Genomic DNA, 20,640 nt, shown 5'->3' on the forward strand with positions numbered 1-20,640 from the left:
CTTACACACAGTCTCATCGAAGGCACTTAGAGTCCATATCCTACCAAAACTCACACACACGACAGATACCACACTCCTACCTCACGGACAACACACTCCCCTCGCCTAGACCTCACAATCACATCACATGTACATTTCACACACACACACAGCAGGTATGTCAAATGGACACATGGCCAAGCACCCACCCAAAGCCTACAGGGGTGCACTCCACAAAAGCGAAATACGCCACATGCACACAGGCAGATATCACCCATGCACCACGACATTACATAGGTAGGACACACACAAGACACCCAAAACGTCCCACAACACCAAACATGCCTACCTCCAAGAAATTCCAGAATGGAACACACAATACCCAGAAGAGTCACAACACACCTACAAACCAACACGGGTCAGGCAGGCACCCAGGGACAGGATCCACCCATATACCACACACACACACATAGACCGTGAATACCCATCAACAACACACAGCACTCTGAGGACACACACACACACACTCACACACACACACTCACACATCCTAAGGACAGCACAAATTGGGAACACCGTCCTTACTGGCACATGACAACTCCAGCGTACGACATCCCTACAGCGCCAACACACAACTCATGCCCTCAAACCGTTCCCAGCAAAAAAAACCCCACACACCCCACACTGACACCACGTAACACACACCGAACCGATTCCTAACACTCATCCTTCTCCCGTCTAGCACATGTCCATCACAAACCAGATACACATGACTCAGAAAACAGAGAGAAAACACACACACACACAAACCCACATCATGGAGACCACAGACACCACACTATGCTCCACAATCACTGCACCTATTCCACCCAGAACACCTATCTCCTGCACACACCACTCATCCAAACACAAACGCACCACTGCACCACCAAGACACTCCACTCCACTAATGGGCCATCAAGTCCCCTACTCCCCTTACCCACACTCCACAGGCAAACAAGGAATCCCGGCACTTGCAGCATCCATGATCCACGGATCCACTGCCTACATAACACAACTCTACCCCTCACCCACACCTCAAACCACTACACATGGACCACAGGAATTCCTTATATTCATCACACACACCCCAGACATATGCCAAACACACAGCCTGCACCCATGCAAAAAACAACACACACAGCCAGCTGTTATATGGATCAATGCACACTGCACAGACAGCATAAATTACATGCATACACTCCATAGGCAGTGGTCACAGCACAACACACACCACTTCTATACCAGAAGCTCACTACACTTTGCCCACCCAGAAGCATGCCATGGCCATACCACAAAACCACCATACACACAACGTGATTCACCCCGCACACCATGCATCTCCCACAAGCATACCACACAGAGACCCTATCAATGGGCACCCCCCCACACACACACCATGCACACAGCATAGACACCCCAAACTCAGCCCACCTAGTCCACCCTAATCTACACTGCACACACACCAGAAGAAAAGAACACAAACAACCCACACACAACACATACCCCACTAACACAGTGCATGGATATCATGAATACACACCACCTACACCCCACCCATAGGTTGGAGAAACATCAAACATCCACCATAGGAAACACTTCACAAACACACACCAACGCCACGTAAAATACACAGGACACACACCATATCCCTCAGACTCGTGACCTGCATGCACTCAACACACTTCTAACACAGAGATACACTCACTTATGAAACACAACTATAGGAAACACACAACCACCTCAAGAGTCAGAACACCTGTCAGAATCAAACGATGCTGCAACAAAACCGACCACACAAACAGTCACACACACGCACACACACACACACACACACACACCAACCTAAGGTTCTGCTTCCTTCTTGGGTGGCTAGTGTCAGCCTGCTTATGTATAGCGAGCCTGTCTCCTTCCCCAGGCTGACTGACATGCTTTCCTGAGGAAGAAGAGATTGTTCACACTTGCCCAGAATGCTGCCTGGCAGGGCGTGCTCTGAGAAAGACCTGGCCTGGAAGAGTGCACTGAGTCCCAGTTCCAAACACTTGAGAGTCGCCCCCCAAAGCACCCCAGCTCTCCCTTAGCCACCCAGACTGGTAGTCAGTATGGGAAGGACAGGAAAAGGAGCCAGGTCCAGAAGGATTCGTTGACTTTTGGCAGAAAGGACCCAGGCCGTTGTTGACAGGGCTCCCGGGTGCAGCCTCCGGAGGTTCCCTTTGCCCAAACCCACAGCTGATTCTCATGCCTGATATGGGGAGCTCGCTAGGAAAGCGTGCTTGCTGGGCCCTTCCTTGACATCATCACATGCTCCTCTGTACTGAAGAAATCTGGCCCTCGGTATCCACTTCCATGCATTGCTTCTCATTGCATACTAGCTTTAGGCCTCAGGCCATTTGAATCCTGTGTCTCAGTCAACCTGGGAGTCAGATCCGAGACCTCAGGCCTGTACATTAGTTTGGGCCCCAGGATCCGCTACAATCTAGTCTCTGAAAAACAGAGGCATGGGGAGGGATAGCGGCTTGTCATAGGGCAGCAGAGCCTGGGCTGGAGGTTCTCAGAGACACATGGTCACATTTCCGTAACCAAGGGAAACAGAGTTAATACAATGGTCAGATTGATTTCATTCCCATAGAATGGACCACATTGGCCCTCCTGGAGCTCTTCTGCCAAGCTTGCTGAATTTCGAACCATCCCCTGGCTTCCATTCCTGGGATATGGAGCTGTCATTCATACAGTCAGCACTCATTGGGCGGTGGCAAGATTCCCTTGTGGTCCTGTGCTCAGAGACAGCAGTGAGGGTCAGATATTGCCAAGGAATCTAGGGATCCTGCTTGTGACTGCATGCTGCTTGGCTGCATGGACTAATGACTTGAATGGGTGGTCAGCTGGCTCAATTCTTCGACTCCCTCAGATGCCTCCGTTCGCAAGACCAGATGACTAGGGCGGGCAGAGTATTCTGCCAGTCCTGGTGAGGCCTTTTTCCGAATATATTCAGGGAATCATGACCGAAGGCCCAGTTGCAAACACAGGAGGTTCCACGGAGAGTAAACCACCACTGCTTCCCCTGAACGACTGCTATCTCTAGTCACTGGCTTGAAGGGTGGAGAACTATCTAGGCCATACGCGCGGTACCTCTTCTTTCTAAAGGATGAATGGAAGCCTCTGGCTGACCAACTCTCTGGGGTAGCCTGTGGAGACTTCCCGTTGCCGGCCTGAATCCAGACTTGTGACTTAGTCCTGAGATAGTGAACTCGTTGGGAGACTGGGCTAGTGCTTCCTTCCTGAACATGGTTGTTTCATTGCAAAGGCAGGGTTGGGGGGTGTGCATGACAAGGGGGAGGGGCAGAGTGAGAGAATCTCCGTAGAGACTCCCCACATAGCCCGCAGCAGGACAAGGACATTCCATCACATCAACCATGATACCATGACTTCAACTGCAACCAAGATTCAGATAGTTAATGCAGAGAGCCCACCAAGTGCTCCTATATTTGTCTGTTTTTCTCCAACTAGAGGGACCCTAGAATCTTTCCATGTCTGTGTCAATGAGCCATAAGCTCCCTTTGAAGAGGAGACTGCCACAGACTTCTCAGGACTGTGGTTATGTGGCAGTGCAGGTCCCAGGCACGGCCCCTCCCAGTTGGCTTTCAGAACACCTGGCCCATCTGAAAACTTCAGGTGTTGAAAGAGGCTTGGCAGGAAACCTGGGTGTAGAGTCCAAAGGAGCGGTTTTGATGACAGGTGGCCTCATTCCTGGGGCAAGGGGAAACAAACTGAGTTGTCTCCTTCCCTGCTTGAATTTTCTGTTTGCTTCACTTTCTGTGCACATCCCCATGAAAGGCACTCCCGTAACCTTCCATATTTCAAACTGTGTCTTGGCTCACATTCAGGGGTCATGGAGCTCTCACTCTGATGGAATCGTCCAAGATTTTGATGAATCCTCGCTTTTGTTCTGAGTTCAGCCACCATAATAGGCGTCTGATATCGCACCAGCGAACGATGGTCTTCGAAGAAAGGTCCAGTGCTTGGTGCACCAATGATTAGCCACACATTCACCAAACACATTCCCTCTCTCACTGACAGCACTGTGTAGAACTCAGAGCAAGGCACACCCCTTGGGCCCCACGAAGACCCTGCACACTGGCGCCTTCCATCCTACGCCACAGCACCAGCTGCACACATAAACCATCCACAACCCATAGCCTGCCGACACTTCACCAAGAGATCACACAGACAGCACACATACAAACTATACCCATAGGCTACAAACGGAGCACACCCATACAGGCATAGAGCCGACATACACCACTCCAACAGAGAACACAGACATAGACTCGGCCCTCACTCGTCACACAGAAAACTCACAGAAGACACACACACCACACACAGCAAACCTACACCACACACACATGCGAATCCATATAACCACCCCGTCACCACATGTAGGGCTCAGATGCAACCTACACTGCAAAAGGGCCACACCTAAGACTCTCGCAGGACAAACTGAGTACAAGCCTAGCAGGGAAACATAGAAAACAATCCCTAAGTTCACGACACTCACAAACACACACACGCTTACACGCGTGTGCGCACACACAGAATGCCTGCAAAAAACACAATGCACGCCGCACACCCATCCAAAACCAGGCACTGCAGACATACACCATTCACACCTATTTCATGGACCTCCAATGCAACAGAGGAACAGCGAAATCGCCCCCTACGATCTACAGGTATAGATCACCTCATGGAACGGCGATCTTACACGCAGTCTCATCGAAGGCACTTAGAGTCCATATCCTACCAAAACTCACACACACGACAGATACCACACTCCTACCTCACGGACAACACACCCCCTCGCCTGGACCTCACAAACACATCACACGTACATCTCACACACACACACAGCATGTATGTCAAATGGACACATGGCCAAGCACCCACCCAAAGCCTACAGGGGTGCACTCCACAAAAGCGAAATACGCCACATGCACACAGGCAGATATCACCCATGCACCACGACACTACATAGGTAGGACACACACAAGACACCCAAAACGTCCCACAACACCAAACATGCCTACCTCCAAGAAATTCCAGAATGGAACACACAATACCCAGAAGAGTCACAACACACCTACAAACCAACACGGGTCAGGCAGGCACCCAGGGACAGGATCCACCCATATACCACACCCACACATAGACCGTGAATACCCATCAACAACACACAGCACTCCGAGGACAAACACACACACTCACACACACATACTCACACACCGGAAGGACAGCACACATTGGAACACAGCCCTTACTGGCACATAACACCTCCAGCACACGACATCCCTACAGCATCAACACACAGCTCATGCCCTCAAACCGTTCCCAGCAAAAACACCCCCACACACCCCACACTGACACCACGTAACACACACCCAACCAATTCATAACACTCGTCCTTCTCCCGTCTAGCACATATCCATCACAAAGCAAATACACATGACACAGAAAACAGAGAAAACACACACACACACAAACCCACATCATGGAGACCACACAGACCACCCTATGCTCCACAATCACTGCACCTATTCCACCCAGAACACTATCTCCTGCACATACCACCCATCCAAACACAAACGCACCACCGCACCACCAAGACACTCCACTCCACTATGGGCCATCAAGTCACCTACTCCCCTCACCCACACTCCACAGGCAAACAAGGAATCCCGGCACTTGCAGCATCCATGATCTAAGCATCCACTGCCTACATACCACAACTCTACCCCTCACCCACACCTCAAACCACTACACATGGACCACAGGAATTCCGTATATTCATCACACAAACCCCAGACATATGCCAAACACACACCATGCACCCATGCCAAAACCAACACACACAGCCAGCTGTTACATGGATCAATGCACACTGCACAGACAGCATAAATTACGTGCATACTCCATAGGCAGCGGTCACAGCACAACACACACCACTTCTATACCAGAAGCTCACTACACTTTGCCCACCCAGAAGCATGCCATGGCCATACCACAAAACCACCATACACACAACGCGATTCACCCCGCACACAAGGCATCTCCCACATGCATACCACACAGAGACCCTATCAATGGGCAACCCCCCCACACACACCATGCACACAGCATAGACACCCCAAACTCAGCCCACCTAGTCCACCCTAATCTACACCGCACACACACCACAAGAAAAGAACACAAAAAACCCACACACAACACATACCCCACTAACACAGTGCATGGATATCACGAATACACACCACCTACACCCCACCCATAGGCTTGGAGAAACATCAAACATCCACCTTAGGAAACACCTCACAATCACACACCAACGTCACGTAAAATACACAGGACACACACCATATCTATCAGACTCATGAACTGCATGCACTCAACACACTTCTAACACAGAGATACACTCACTTATGAAACACAACTATAGGAAACACACAACCACCTCAAGAGTCAGAACACCTGTCAGAATCAAACCATGCTGCAACAAAAACGACCACACAAACAGTCACACACACGCACACACACACACACACACCCAAACCCAAGGTTTTGCTTTCTTCTTGGGTGGCTAGTGTCAGCCTGCTTATGCATAGCCAACCTGTCTCCTTCCCCAGGCTGACTGACATGCTTTCCTGAGGAAGAAGAGATTGTTCACACTTGCCCAGAATGCTGCCTGGCAGGGCGTGCTCTGGAAGAGCCCTGGCCTGGTAGAGTGCACTGAGTCCCAGTTCCAAACACCTGAGAGTCGCCCCCCAAAGCACCCCAGCTCTCCCTTAGCCACCCAGACTGGTAGTCAGTATGGGAAGGACAGGAAAAGGAGCCAGGTCCAGAAGGATTCGTTGACTTTTGGCAGAAAGGACCCAGGCCGTTGTTGACAGGGCTCCCGGGTGCAGCCTCCGGAGGTTCCCTTTGCCCAAGCCCACAGCTGATTCTCATGCCTGATATGGGGAGCTCGCTAGGAAAGCGTGCTTGCTGGGCCCTTCCTTGACATCATCACATGCTCCTCTGTACTGAAGAAATCTGGCCCTCGGTATCCACTTCCATGCATTGCTTCTCATTGCATACTAGCTTTAGGCCTCAGGCCATTTGAATCCTGTGTCTCAGTCAACCTGGGAGTCTGGCCAAGACCTAAGGCCTGTACATTAGTTTGGGCCCCAGGATCCGCTATAATCTAGTCTCTGAAAAACAGAGGCATGGGGAGGGATAGCGGCTTGTCATAGGGCAGCAGAGCCTGGGCTGGAGGTTCTCAGAGACACATGGTCACATTTCCGTAACCAAGGGAAACAGAGTTAATACAATGGTCAGATTGATTTCATTCCCATAGAATGGACCACATTGGCCCTCCTGGAGCTCTTCTGCCAAGCCTGCTGAATTTCGAACCATCCCCTGGCTTCCATTCCTGGGATATGGAGCTGTCATTCACACAGTCAGCACTCATTGGGCGGTGGCAAGATTCTCTTGTGGTCCTGTGCTCAGAGACAGCAGTGAGGGTCAGATATTGCCAAGGAATCTAGGGATCCTGCTTGTGACTGCATGCTGCTTGGCTGCATGGACTAATGACTTGAATGGGTGGTCAGCTGGCTCAATTCTTCGACTCCCTCAGATGCCTCCGTTCGCAAGACCAGATGACTAGGGCGGGCAGAGTATTCTGCCAGTCCTGGTGAGGCCTTTTTCCGAATATATTCAGGGAATCATGACCGAAGGCCCAGTTGCAAACACAGGAGGTTCCACGGAGAGTAAACCACCACTGCTTCCCCTGAACGACTGCTATCTCTAGTCACTGGCTTGAAGGGTGGAGAACTATCTAGGCCATACGCGCGGTACCTCTTCTTTCTAAAGGATGAATGGAAGCCTCTGGCTGACCAACTCTCTGGGGTAGCCTGTGGAGACTTCCCGTTGCCGGCCTGAATCCAGACTTGTGACTTAGTCCTGAGATAGTGAACTCGTTGGGAGACTGGGCTAGTGCTTCCTTCCTGAACATGGTTGTTTCATTGCAAAGGCAGGGTTGGGGGGTGTGCATGACAAGGGGGAGGGGCAGAGTGAGAGAATCTCCGTAGAGACTCCCCACATAGCCCGCAGCAGGACAAGGACATTCCATCACATCAACCATGATACCATGACTTCAACTGCAACCAAGATTCAGATAGTTAATGCAGAGAGCCCACCAAGTGCTCCTATATTTGTCTGTTTTTTCTCTAACTAGAGGGACCCTAGAATCATTCCATGTCTGTGTCAATGAGCCATATGCGCCCTTGAAAGAGGAGACTGCCACAGACTTCCCAGGACTGTAGTTATGTGGCAGTGCAGGTCCCAGGCACGGCCCCTCCCAGTTGGCTTTCAGAACGACCTGCCCATCAGTAATCTTCTGGAGTCGAAAGAGGCTCGGCAGGAAACCTGGGTGTAGAGTCCAAAGGAGCGGTTTTGATGACAGGTGGCCTCATTCCTGGGGCAAGGGGAAACAAACTGAGTTGTCTCCTTCCCTGGTTGAATTTTCTGTTTGCTTCACTTTCTGTGCACATCTCCAGGAAAGGCACTCCCGTAACCTTCCGTATTTCAAACTGTGTCTTGGCTCACATTCAGGGGTCATGGAGCTCTCACTCTGACGAATTGTCCAAGATTTTGATGAATCCTCGCTTTTGTTCTGAGTTCAGCCACCATAATTGGTGTCTGATATCGCACCAGCGAACGATGGTCTTCTGAGAAAGGTCCAGTGCTTAGTGCACCAATGATTAGCCACACATTCACCAAACACATGCCCTCTCTCACTGACGGCACTGTATAGAACTCAGAGCAAGGCACACCCCTTGGGCCCCACGAAGCCCCTGCACACTGCCGCCTTCCGTCCTACGCCACAGACCAGCTGCACACACAAACCATCCACAACCCATCGCCTGCCGACACCGCACCAAGAGATCACACAGACAGCACACATACAACCTACCCCCATAGGCTACAAACGGAGCACACCCAAACAGGCATACAGCCGACACACACCACTCCCACAGAGAACACATAGACTCGGCCCTCAATCGTCACACAGAAAACTCACAGAAGACACACACACCACACACAGCAAACCTACACCACACACATGGGAATCCATATACCCACCCCATCACCACATGTAGGACTCAGATGCAACCTACACTGCACAAGGGCCACACCTAAGACTCTCGCAGGACAAACTGAGTACAAGCCTAGCAGGGAAACATAGAAAACATTCCCCAAGTTCACGACATTCACTAACACACACACACTTACACGCGTGCGCGCACACACAGAATGCCTGCAAAACACACAATGCACGCCGCACACCCATCCAAAACCAGGCACTGCAGACATACACCATTCACACCTATTTCATGGACCTCCAATGCAACAGAGGCACACCCCACATTGACACTACGTAACAAACACCCAACCGATTCATAACACTCGTCATTCTCCCGTCTAGCACACGTCCATCACAATCCAGATACACATGACACAGAAAACAGAGAGAAAACACACACACACAGACCCACATCATTGAGACCACACACACCACCCTATGCTCCACAATCACTGCACCTATTCCACCCAGAACACCTATCTCCTGCACACACCACTCATCCAAACACAAACGCACCATCGCACCACCAAGACACTCCACTCCACTATGGGCAATCAAGTCACCTACTCCCCTCACCCACACTCCACAGGCAAACAAGGAATCCCGGCACTTGCAGCATCCATGATCCACGCATCCACTGCCTACATACCACAACTCTACCCCTCACCCACACCTCAAACCACTACACATGGACCACAGGAATTCCTTATATTCATCACACACACCCCAGACATATGCCAAACACACAGCCTGCACCCATGCAAAAAACAACACACACAGCCAGCTGTTATATGGATCAATGCACACTGCACAGACAGCATAAATTACGTGCATACACTCCATAGGCAGTGGTCACAGCACAACACACACCACTTCTATACCAGAAGCTCACAATACTTTGCCCACCCAGAAGCATATCATGACCATACAACTAAACCACCATACACACAACACGATTCACCACGCACACCAGGCATTTCCCACAAGCATACCACACAGAGACCCTATAAATGGGCACCCCCCCACACACACACCATGCACACAGCATAGACACCCCAAACTCAGCCCACCTCGCCCACCCTAATCTACACCGCACACACACCACAAGAAAAGAACACAAACAACCCACACACAACACTTACCCCACTAACACAGTGCATGGATATCACGAATACACACCACCTACACCCCACCCATAGGTTGGAGAAACATCAAACATCCACCATAGGAAACACATCACAATCACACACCAACGCCACGTAAAATACACAGGACACACACCATATCCGTCAGACTCGTGACCTGCATGCACTCAACACACTTCTAACACAGAGATACACTCACTCAACATGGATGGGACTGGAAGAGATTATGCTGAGTGAAATAAGTCAAGCAGAGAGAGTCAATTATCATATGGTTTTACCCATTTGCGGTACATAACAAGTAGCATGGAGGACAAGGGGAGTTAGAGAGGAGAAGGTAGTTGGGGTTAATTGGAAGGGGAGGTGAACCATGAGAGACTGTGGACTCCGAAAAACAATCTGAGGGTTTTGAAGGGGCGGGGGGTGGGATGTTGGGGGAACCAGGTGGTGGGTATTGGAGAGGGCACGGATTGCATGGAGCACTAAGTGTGGTGCAAAAACAATGAATATTGTTACGCTGAAAAGAAATAAAAATTAAAAGAAAAAATGGATGGAGACATAAAAAGCTTCCAAGACTGGCAAGGTTTAAAAGAGTATCTGACCACCAAGCCAACACTACAAGAAATATTAAGGGGGGGGTTATAAAAGAGGAAAAATCCCAAGAATATCATTGAACAGAAATACATGGTGACAATCCATACAAACAAAGAATTCACAGGTAACAGAATGTCAATAAAAACATATCTCTCAATAAACACTCTAAATGTGAATGGCTGCATCCATGAAATGGCGCAAGTTTGCAGATTGGATAAAATGAAAGGACCTTCCATATGTTGTCTACGAGAGACCCATTTTGAACCTAAAGATACACCAGACTAAAAGTGAAGGGATGGAGAAGCATCTTTCATGTCAATGGGCTTCAAAAGAAGTCTGGTGTAGCGATTCTCATATCAGATGAATTAGATTTTAAATTAAGGACTGTAGTCAGAGATACAGAAGGAAACTACATCATTCTTTTTTTTTTTTAAAGATTTTCTTTATTTATTTGACAGAGAGGTCACAAGCAGGCAGAGAGGCAGGCAGAGAGAGAGGAGGAAGCAGGCTCCCTGCTGAGCAGAGAGCCCGATGCGGGGCTCGATCCCAGGACTCTGAGATCATGACCTGAGCCGAAGGCAGCGGCCTAACCCACTGAGCCACCCAGGCGCCCCAAACTACATCATTCTTAAAGGGACTATCTACCAAGATGATATAACAATTGTAAATATTTATGTCCCCATTATGGGAACAGCCAATTACATAAGAAATCTGTTAATCAAGATAAAGAGTCATATTGATTGGAAAATATTAATAGTAGCAGATCTTAACACACCACTATCCATAATAGACAGATCATCGAAGCAGAAAATCAATAAAGAAACAAGAGCATTGAATGACACATTGGATTAGATGGACCTCATATATACATACACAACATTCCACCCTAAAACAACAGAATCCTCATTCTGCTCGAGTGCACATGGAACCTTCTCCAGAATAAACCACATACTGGGTCACAAATCAGGGCTCAAATGATACCAAAATACTGAGATTATTCCCTGCATATTCTCAGATCACAATGCTTTGAAATTGGAGCTCAACCACAAGAAAAAGTTTGGAAGGAACTCCAATGCCTGGAAGCTAAAGACCGCCTTGCTTAAGAATGTTTGGATCAGGGATGCCTGGGTGGCTCAGTGGGTTAAGCTGCTGCCTTCGGCTCAGGTCATGATCCCAGGGTCATGGGATCGAGTCCCACATCGGGCTCCTTGCTCGGCAGGGAACCTGCTTCTCTCACTGCCTCTGCCTGCCTCTCTGCCTGCTTGTCTGTACTCACTTGCTCTCGCTCTTTCTCTCTCTCTATCTCTGGCAAATAAATAAAATCTTAAAAAAAATGTTTGGATGAACCAGGAAATCAAAGAAAAAATTAAACAATCCATGGAAAACAATGAGAATGAAAACACATTTGTCCAAAACCCGTGGGATACAGCAAAGGCCATCCTAAGGGGGAAATACATAGCCATTCAAGCCTCCCTCAAAAAAATTGAAAAATCCAGAATACACCAGCTGTCTTTACACATTGAAGAACTAGATAATCAACAGATTAAGCCAACTCCACACAAAAGATGGGAAATAATCATGATTAGAGCAGAGATCAATGAGATAAAAACTTGAGATACAGTAGAAGGCATCAATGAAACTAGAAGCTGTGTTTTGGAAGAATCTATAAGGTCGATAAACCATTGGCCAAACTAATGCAAAAGAAAAGAGAGAAGACAAAAATTAATAAAGTTATAAATGAAAAGAGAGAGATCAGAATGAACACCAAGGAGATAGAAACAATAATCAGAAATTATTATTAGCAGTTATATGAAAATAAGTTAAGCAATACAAATGGAATGGATGCATTCCTGGAAAACTATAAACTTCAAACACTGAACCATGAAGAAATGGACAACCTCAATAGACCAATATCTAGTAACGAGATTGAGGCTGTGATCAAAAACCTCCCAAAAAACACGAGGCCAGGATCTGAGGGATCCCCTGCAGATTCTATCAAACTTCAAAGAAGAAGTAATACCTATTCTCTTGAAGCTGTTTCAAAAAATTTGAGCAGAAGGCAAACTTCCAGCCAGCATCACCCTGATCCCCAAACCAGGCAAACACCAAAAAGGAGAATTTCAGACCAATATCACTGATGAATATGGATGCCAAGATTCTCAACAAGATCATAGCAAACAGAATCCAACAGCACATTAATAAGATTATCCACCATTACCAGGTGGGATACATCCCTGGGTTGAAGGATAGTTCAATATTCACAAATCAATCAATGTGATAGAACAAATCAATAAAAGAAAAGAGAAGAACCATTTGGTCCTCTCAATTGATGCAGGAAAAGCATTTGACAAAATCCAGCATCCCTTCCTGATTAAAATGCTTCAAAGTATAGGGATAAAGGGAACATTCCTCAACGTCACAAAATCTATCTATTAAAAACACAAAAAAAATATCATCCTCAAAGGGAAAAAGCTGACAGCCTTCCTTTTGAGATCAGGAATATGACAAGGATGCCCAGTCTCACCACTCTTTTTCAACATAATATTAGAAGTTGTAGCAACAGGAATCAGACAACAAAGAGAAATAACAGTATTCAAATTGGCAATGAAGAAGTCAAATTCTCTCTCTTCACAGATGACATGATACTTTATATGGAAAACCCAAAAGACTCCACCCCAAAACTACCAGAACTCATACATTAATTCAGTAATGTGGCAGGATACAAACTCAATGTACAGAAATCAGTTGCTTTCTTTTACACTAACAATGAATATACAGAAAGGGATATTAGAGAATTGATTCAATTTGCTATAGCACCAAGAACCATAAGATACCTAGGAATAAATGTAACTAATGAGGGAAATGATCTGTACTCGAGGAACTACAGAACACTCGTGGAAGAAACTGAAGAAGAAACAAAAAGATGAAGACCATTCCATGCCCATGTATCAGAAAAATAAAGATTGTTAAAATGTCTATACTTCCTAGAGCAATCTATACTTTCAATGCCATTCAGATCACAATTCCACCAGCATTTTACAAAGACCTGGAGCAAATAAGCCTAAAATTTGTATGGAATCAGAAGAGACCCCAAATTGCTATAGAAATGTTGAAAAAGAAACACAAAACTGGGGGCATCACGTTGCCTGATATCAAGCTTTACTACAAAGCTGTGATCACCAAGACAGCAGGTACTGGCTTAAAAAAAAGACACATAGACCAGTGGAACAGAGTAGAGAGCCCAGATATGAACTCTCAAATTTATGGTCAAATAATCTTCGACAAAGCAGGAAAAAATATACAGTGGAAAAAGTCTCTTCAATAAGTGTTGCTGGGAATGTTGGAGAGCAGTATGTAGAAGAATTAAATTCCACCATTCTCTTACAACATACTCGAAGATAAACTCGAAATGATTAAAAGACCTCAAGGTGAGGCAGGAATACATCAGAATCATAGAGGAGATCGTAGGCAGTAACCTGCTTGACAACAGCCACATCAACTTTTTCAAGACATATCTCCAAGGCAAAGGAAACAAAAGCAAAAATGAACTTTTGGGACTTCATCAAGATCAAAATCTTCTGCACAACCAAATAAACAGTCAACAAATCAAAAAGGCAACCCATGGAATGGGAGAAGATATTCGCTAATGACACTACAGAAAAAGGGCTGATATCCAAGATCTATAAACTCAAACTCAACACACACAAAACAGATAATCACGTCAAAAAATGGGCAGAAGACATGAACAGAAAATTCTCTAATGAAAGCATACAAATGGCTATCAAACACAAGAAAAAAATGTTGATCATTACTAGCCATCAGGGAGTTTCAAATCAAAGCCACATTGAGATACCACCTCATACCAGTTAGAATGGCCAAAACTAAGACAGGAAACAACGTGTGCTGTAGAGGATGTGGAGAAAAGGGAACTCTCCTCCACTGTTGGTGGGAATGCAAATTGGTACAGCCACTTTGGAAAACAGTGTGGATATACTTTAGGAAATTAAAAATAGAGCTACACTACGACCCTGCAATTGCACTTCTGGATATTTACCCCAAGATACAGATGTAGTGAAAAGAAGGGCCATCTGTACCACAATGTTCATAGCAGCAATTGCCATGGTGGCCGAACTGTGGAAAGAAACCAGATGCCCTTCAACAGACAAATGGATAAGGAAGATGTGTTCCATATACACTTCGGAGTATTATGCTTCCATCAGAAAGGATGAATACCCAACTTTTGTATCAACGTGGATGGAACTGGAAGAGATACTGCTGAGTGAAATAAATCAAGCAGAGAGAGTCAATTATCATATGGTTTCATTTATTTGTGGAGCATAAGGAATTACACAAGGACATGGGGAAATGGAGAGGAGGAGGGAGTTGTGGGAAATTGGAGGGGGAGATGAACTATGAGAGACTATGGACTCTGAAAACAATCTGAAGGTTTTCAAGGGGAGGGCAGTGGGAGGTTGGGTGGTCCTGCTGGTGGGTATTATGGAGGGCACCTATTGCATGGAACACTGGTTGTGTAACATAAAAAATGATTTCTGTACATAGAAAAGAAATTTAAAAAATAAATTAAAAAAAAGAGCCAAAGAGTTTATTTGTGTGTGTGATATAACAAAATGGTGCAGTTTCATTCTTTTGTATGTAGCCATCTACCTTTCCCAACATTTGTTGAAGAGATATGTTATTCCCATCATGTATTCTAGCATTTTTTGTTCCATATTAACCTAGTGTCAACGCTATGTTTATTTCTGGAAACTGTATTCTGTTCTGATGATCTATGTGTCAGTTTTTGTGTCAGTACTATACTGCTTTGATTAGAGATTTCCAGTCTATCATGAAGATTAATATTGTGATAGCTCCAGTTTTTATCTTCTTTTTTTCATGATTCCTTGGGCATTTCAGGATCTTCTGTGGTTACATGCAAATTTTGGAATTATTTGTTCTATGTCTGTAAAGTATTATGTTGGTATTTTGACAGGTATTATATTAATATGTAGATATCTTTAGGTATAGGGAAATTTTGACAATATACTTTCTTCCAATCCATGAGCATGCTGGTTTTTATTTTTTTCCATTTGTTTTTGTCCTCTTGGTTATCTTCTATCAATGGTTTGTTTTTGGAGTACAAGTTTTTCACTTTTTAGTTAAATTTATTCACAAGTGTTTTATTTGTTCATATGCAACGTTAAATGATGTTGCTTTATTTTTATTTCTACACATTCTATTAAGTTTTTGTTTTGATTCAAGTATCGTTAACATACAGTGGTAGATTTATTTCAGGTGTATAATATAATCATTGTCTAATTCTATACAACAGATAGTGCTCATGACAAGTGCCCTCCTTATTCTTTTTTTTTCCTCATCACTTATTTCACTCATCCCCCTACACACCTCTCCTCTTATTATTACTCTCTAGGAATACAACAGATTTCTGTATGTTAATTTTGTATCCTGGAACTTACTAAATTTATTTATTAGTTCCAGTAGGTTCTTTTTTTTTTTTTAGAATCATTGAGGTTTTCTATATATAAAATTATGCCATCTGTGAATAATAAAAGTTTAATAATTCCTTACCAATTTGAATGCCTCTTATCTCTTGTTCTTGTCTAATTGTTGTGGCTAGGACTTTCAGTACCCTGTTGAATATAAGTGATGAGAAGGGATCACTTTCTTAGACCACAAACAAAAATAAACTTAAATGGGTTAAAGACCTAAAATTAAGACCTTAAAAAATAAAATTCTAGAAGAAAATATAGGCAGGAATTTATTTGACATCAAGTATAGAAACATTTTCTAGATATGTCTCCTCTGGCAAGGAAAGCAAAAACAAAATTAAACCATTGGGACTACCTCAAGGTAAAAAGTTTTAGACAACTAAGGAATTAAGCAATGGAAAAAAAATGCAACCAACTAAATGTGATAAGATAATTGCAAATTATATATCCATTGAGGGTTTAATATCCAAAAAAATAAAAAAATTATATTATTCTACACCCAAAAAGTAAATAATCCAAGTAAAAATGGGAAAAGGATTTAAATAGACATTTTTCTAAATCATACAGATGAAAAACGCATCTGGAGAGATGGTCAACATCATTAATTTTCAAGGTAAATGCAGATTACCACCAAAATGAGATATTGCATTATGCCTGCTGAACGTCTAAAATAAAAAATCAAAAATAAGGAGTGTTGGGTAAGATGGGAAAATTAGCATTTATTTACTCTTGATGGGAATGCCAATTGATGCAACCACCATAGAAAATACAATGGAGGCTCCTCAAATAATTAAAAACATAATTACCACAGGATGCAGTAATTCTAATGATGAGTATTTACCTAAAGAAAATGAGCACACTAGTTTGAAAAGATACATCCATCTCTATGATTATCACATCACTTTTTACAATAGCCAAGAAGCAACCAAAATGGTGGAAGCAACCAAAATGCACTGTTCATTTATAGTTGAATGAATAAAAATTAGATAAATATATGTATATATTAATAAATATATAAGTATATATATATATAATTAGATAAATATATATATTCCACAAATATATATATGGAATATATATTATATATAATATATATTATATTATCTAATTTATATAATTATATTATCTAATTTATATAATATAATTATATGTAATTATATTATCTAATTATATATATAATATATTATTATATAATATATAATTATAATATATATATACTATGTTTTAAAGATTTTATTACATATAATAAAATACATTAAAGATAGTTTGCAACAACATGGTTGGACCTAGAGTGTATTATCTTAAATGAAAGAAGTAATCAGAGAAAAACAAATACTATATGATTTCACACATGTGGAATTTAAGAAACAAACAAACAAAAAAATGGAGTGGAGCTAAGCTAGCTATATATCAGGAGGACCCTAGGAATACCTCGTACCTTTAACACATCAAGATAACTATCAAATCATTCTGAATACACAAGAAATCTACCTGAAAATTGAAAGCACAAAATGCACAAGTAGAGGGACAGAAGAGTCCACTTCACTGAAGGTAGGAAGTGTGGAGATATTGTTTCATGAAGAAAGGGATTTCGGGTGCTGTGGAAGAGAAGGGACCATCATCATTATAGAGAAAGGCTAAAGAGAGAGGAGAGCATAGGGAAAAGCACGAGGAAGAAGTTCACTAAAGGAATGGGCTGGAAAAATGAGTGCCTGAATTTTGTGTTTTTACAACCAGTGAGGCTCAACGAGTGGAGTTTCAAAAGTCCTCAGGGTTGGGTGTGATAGAGACCTGATGCTACCCAACTCTTGGAGCTGAGGCAGGCAAACAGTCTTGAGCTCACTGCATGATCAGGGGATGGCCTAAAGAACACAGAGAGAGACTACTGTACTTTTTGTATTGTATCTGTGTGAGGTGGCAATGCCTCTCTGGGGGCAAAATAATCAGCAGCTGTCATTTTCCTCCCCTGTTACTCAGAATAGATGTAGATACACCTGCTAACCAGGACAAGAGCTGTTTAGCCAACATGTTCCTAATCCTATGCTTCTGCAGTCTGACACAAATTCTCTTCTGTGTCAAATATGGATCAGTCCACATGGCGAGACCCTTTCCAAGAGATTAATCACAGATTTCCACCACCCCAGGTTCCCGAAACTTGGAATTCTTAAAGGAAGCTGGTTTGACTAGATCCAAACAGACAAGCAACCCAGATACATTCAGTGTGATTTCACCAATCTGAAAAACATCTGTGATACATGAGGAGAAATTATTTGCTCCTCTGGAAGTGCTTCATTGGGAGAAGCAAGAACAGATTCCTCTCTCCATGGTAAAGGACCAGGCTGGCAGAGTTACCATCACTTGTCCCTTAGCATAAACCAGATTTACAAAGTAGCACAGTACTAACACTGGCTGTCTAACCTGCTGACACAATATCCGCAGCCTGCTGCACTCTATTGATATTTCTCTTCTAAGGTAATTGTTCCTAATGTCAAGAGCAGTGGGCCCCTCCCTCAGAAGTCCACCACAAATCTGCACACAACATATCTACTGACCATAGAATTCTTCAAAATTTCAATTCTAATAGAAATAGCATTAGGTCTCTTTTTGCAGGGTTAAAGGACAGTTAAAACTCACCAACCCTGGCCAATGTCCAAAAATTCCCCACTGCAGTCAAGGAGAAACTCTGTGGAGGACTGGCCAGAAACATAGAACCGTCCTATCATAGCAACAGTGCACATACAAGACATACGAGAGACACTCCCTGAAGTGCCAGGCCCTGGACACTATATGACCTCTTCTTCATAAAGCCATTAGTCTCAGGAGCAGCAAACATGACAGGTGTTCTTAACACAGAGAAGAACATGGAGACCTAGAAAAAAATGCCAAAATATAGGAATTTGTCCCAAGAGAAAGAGCCAGAAAAGGTCATGTCCAGAGATTTAATTGAAACAGATATAAGTAATATGCCTAATCCAAAATTGAAAACAATAATCATGAGGAGACAAGCTGGGCTTGAGTAAAGCATCAGAGTCATCAGGGAGACCATTTCCACAGAGATAAAGAGCTAAAATAAATCAGGCCAAAATGAAAAATGCAATAACTGAACTTCAAAACCAAGTGGATATAATGACAACATGGGTGAAAGAATCAGAGGAATGGATAAGAAATATTGATGATAAAATCATGGAAAATAATGAAGCTGAACAAAGAGGGAAAGAGAAATTTAGATAATTAAAGTAGATTTATGAAATTCAATGACTCCATGAAGTATAATACTATTCATATCATCGGGGTACCAAGAAAAGAAGAGAGAGAAGGGGGGCAGAAGCTTTGCTTAAGGAAATTACAAGTGAAAACTTCCCTAATCTGGAGGTGAAAACAGACTTCTAAATTCAGGAGACACAGAGAACTCTCACCAATTTGACAAAAGTAGAACATCATCAAGTTAAATTTGCAAAATATAAAGAAAGAAAATCCTAAAAACAACAAGATAAAAGAAGTCCCTAATTGACAAGGAAATATCCTTAGTGTTAGCAGCAGATCTCTCCACAGATTGCTGGCAAGTCAGGAGGCAGTGGCATAATATATTCAATATGGAGGGTGGGAAAAAATATGCAGCCAAGGATACTATATCCAGCAAGGTTATCATTCAGAATAGAAGGAGAGATAGTTTCCCACACAAGCAAAATCTAAAGCAGTATGTGACCACTAAACCAGTCCTACAGCAGTCTGAAAGAGTGCACTCTAAGTAGAGTGGGAAGGAAAGACCAAAGGTGACAAAGACTAGAAAGGAACAGAAAAATCTCCAGAAAAAAATAACAAAAAGTAACAAAATGACACTAAATATATATCTATCAGTAATTCCTCTGAAGGGGGCCTAGGTAGTTCAATACTTTAAGGGTTTGACTTTGGCTCAGGTCATGAGCCCAGGGTCCTGGGATTGAGCCTGTATCAGGCTCCCTTCTCAGCAGAGAACCTGCTTCTCCCTCTCCTCCCTACTTGTGCTTGATCTCTCTTTCTCTCTCTCCCTCTCTCAAATAAATAGTCTTTTAAAAAAACTACTATAAAAATAATTACTCTGAGTGTAAATGGCCTAAATTATCCAATCAAAGACATAGGGTGGCAGAATGGATTAAAAAGAGAGAGAAAGATACCCATCTACATGCTGCCTGTAAGACCCTTATTTTATTTTTTTAAGATTTTATTT

Source organism: Lutra lutra, chromosome 5 (assembly GCF_902655055.1).
Source record: "Lutra lutra chromosome 5, mLutLut1.2, whole genome shotgun sequence".
NCBI classification, from domain to species: Eukaryota; Metazoa; Chordata; class Mammalia; order Carnivora; family Mustelidae; genus Lutra; species Lutra lutra.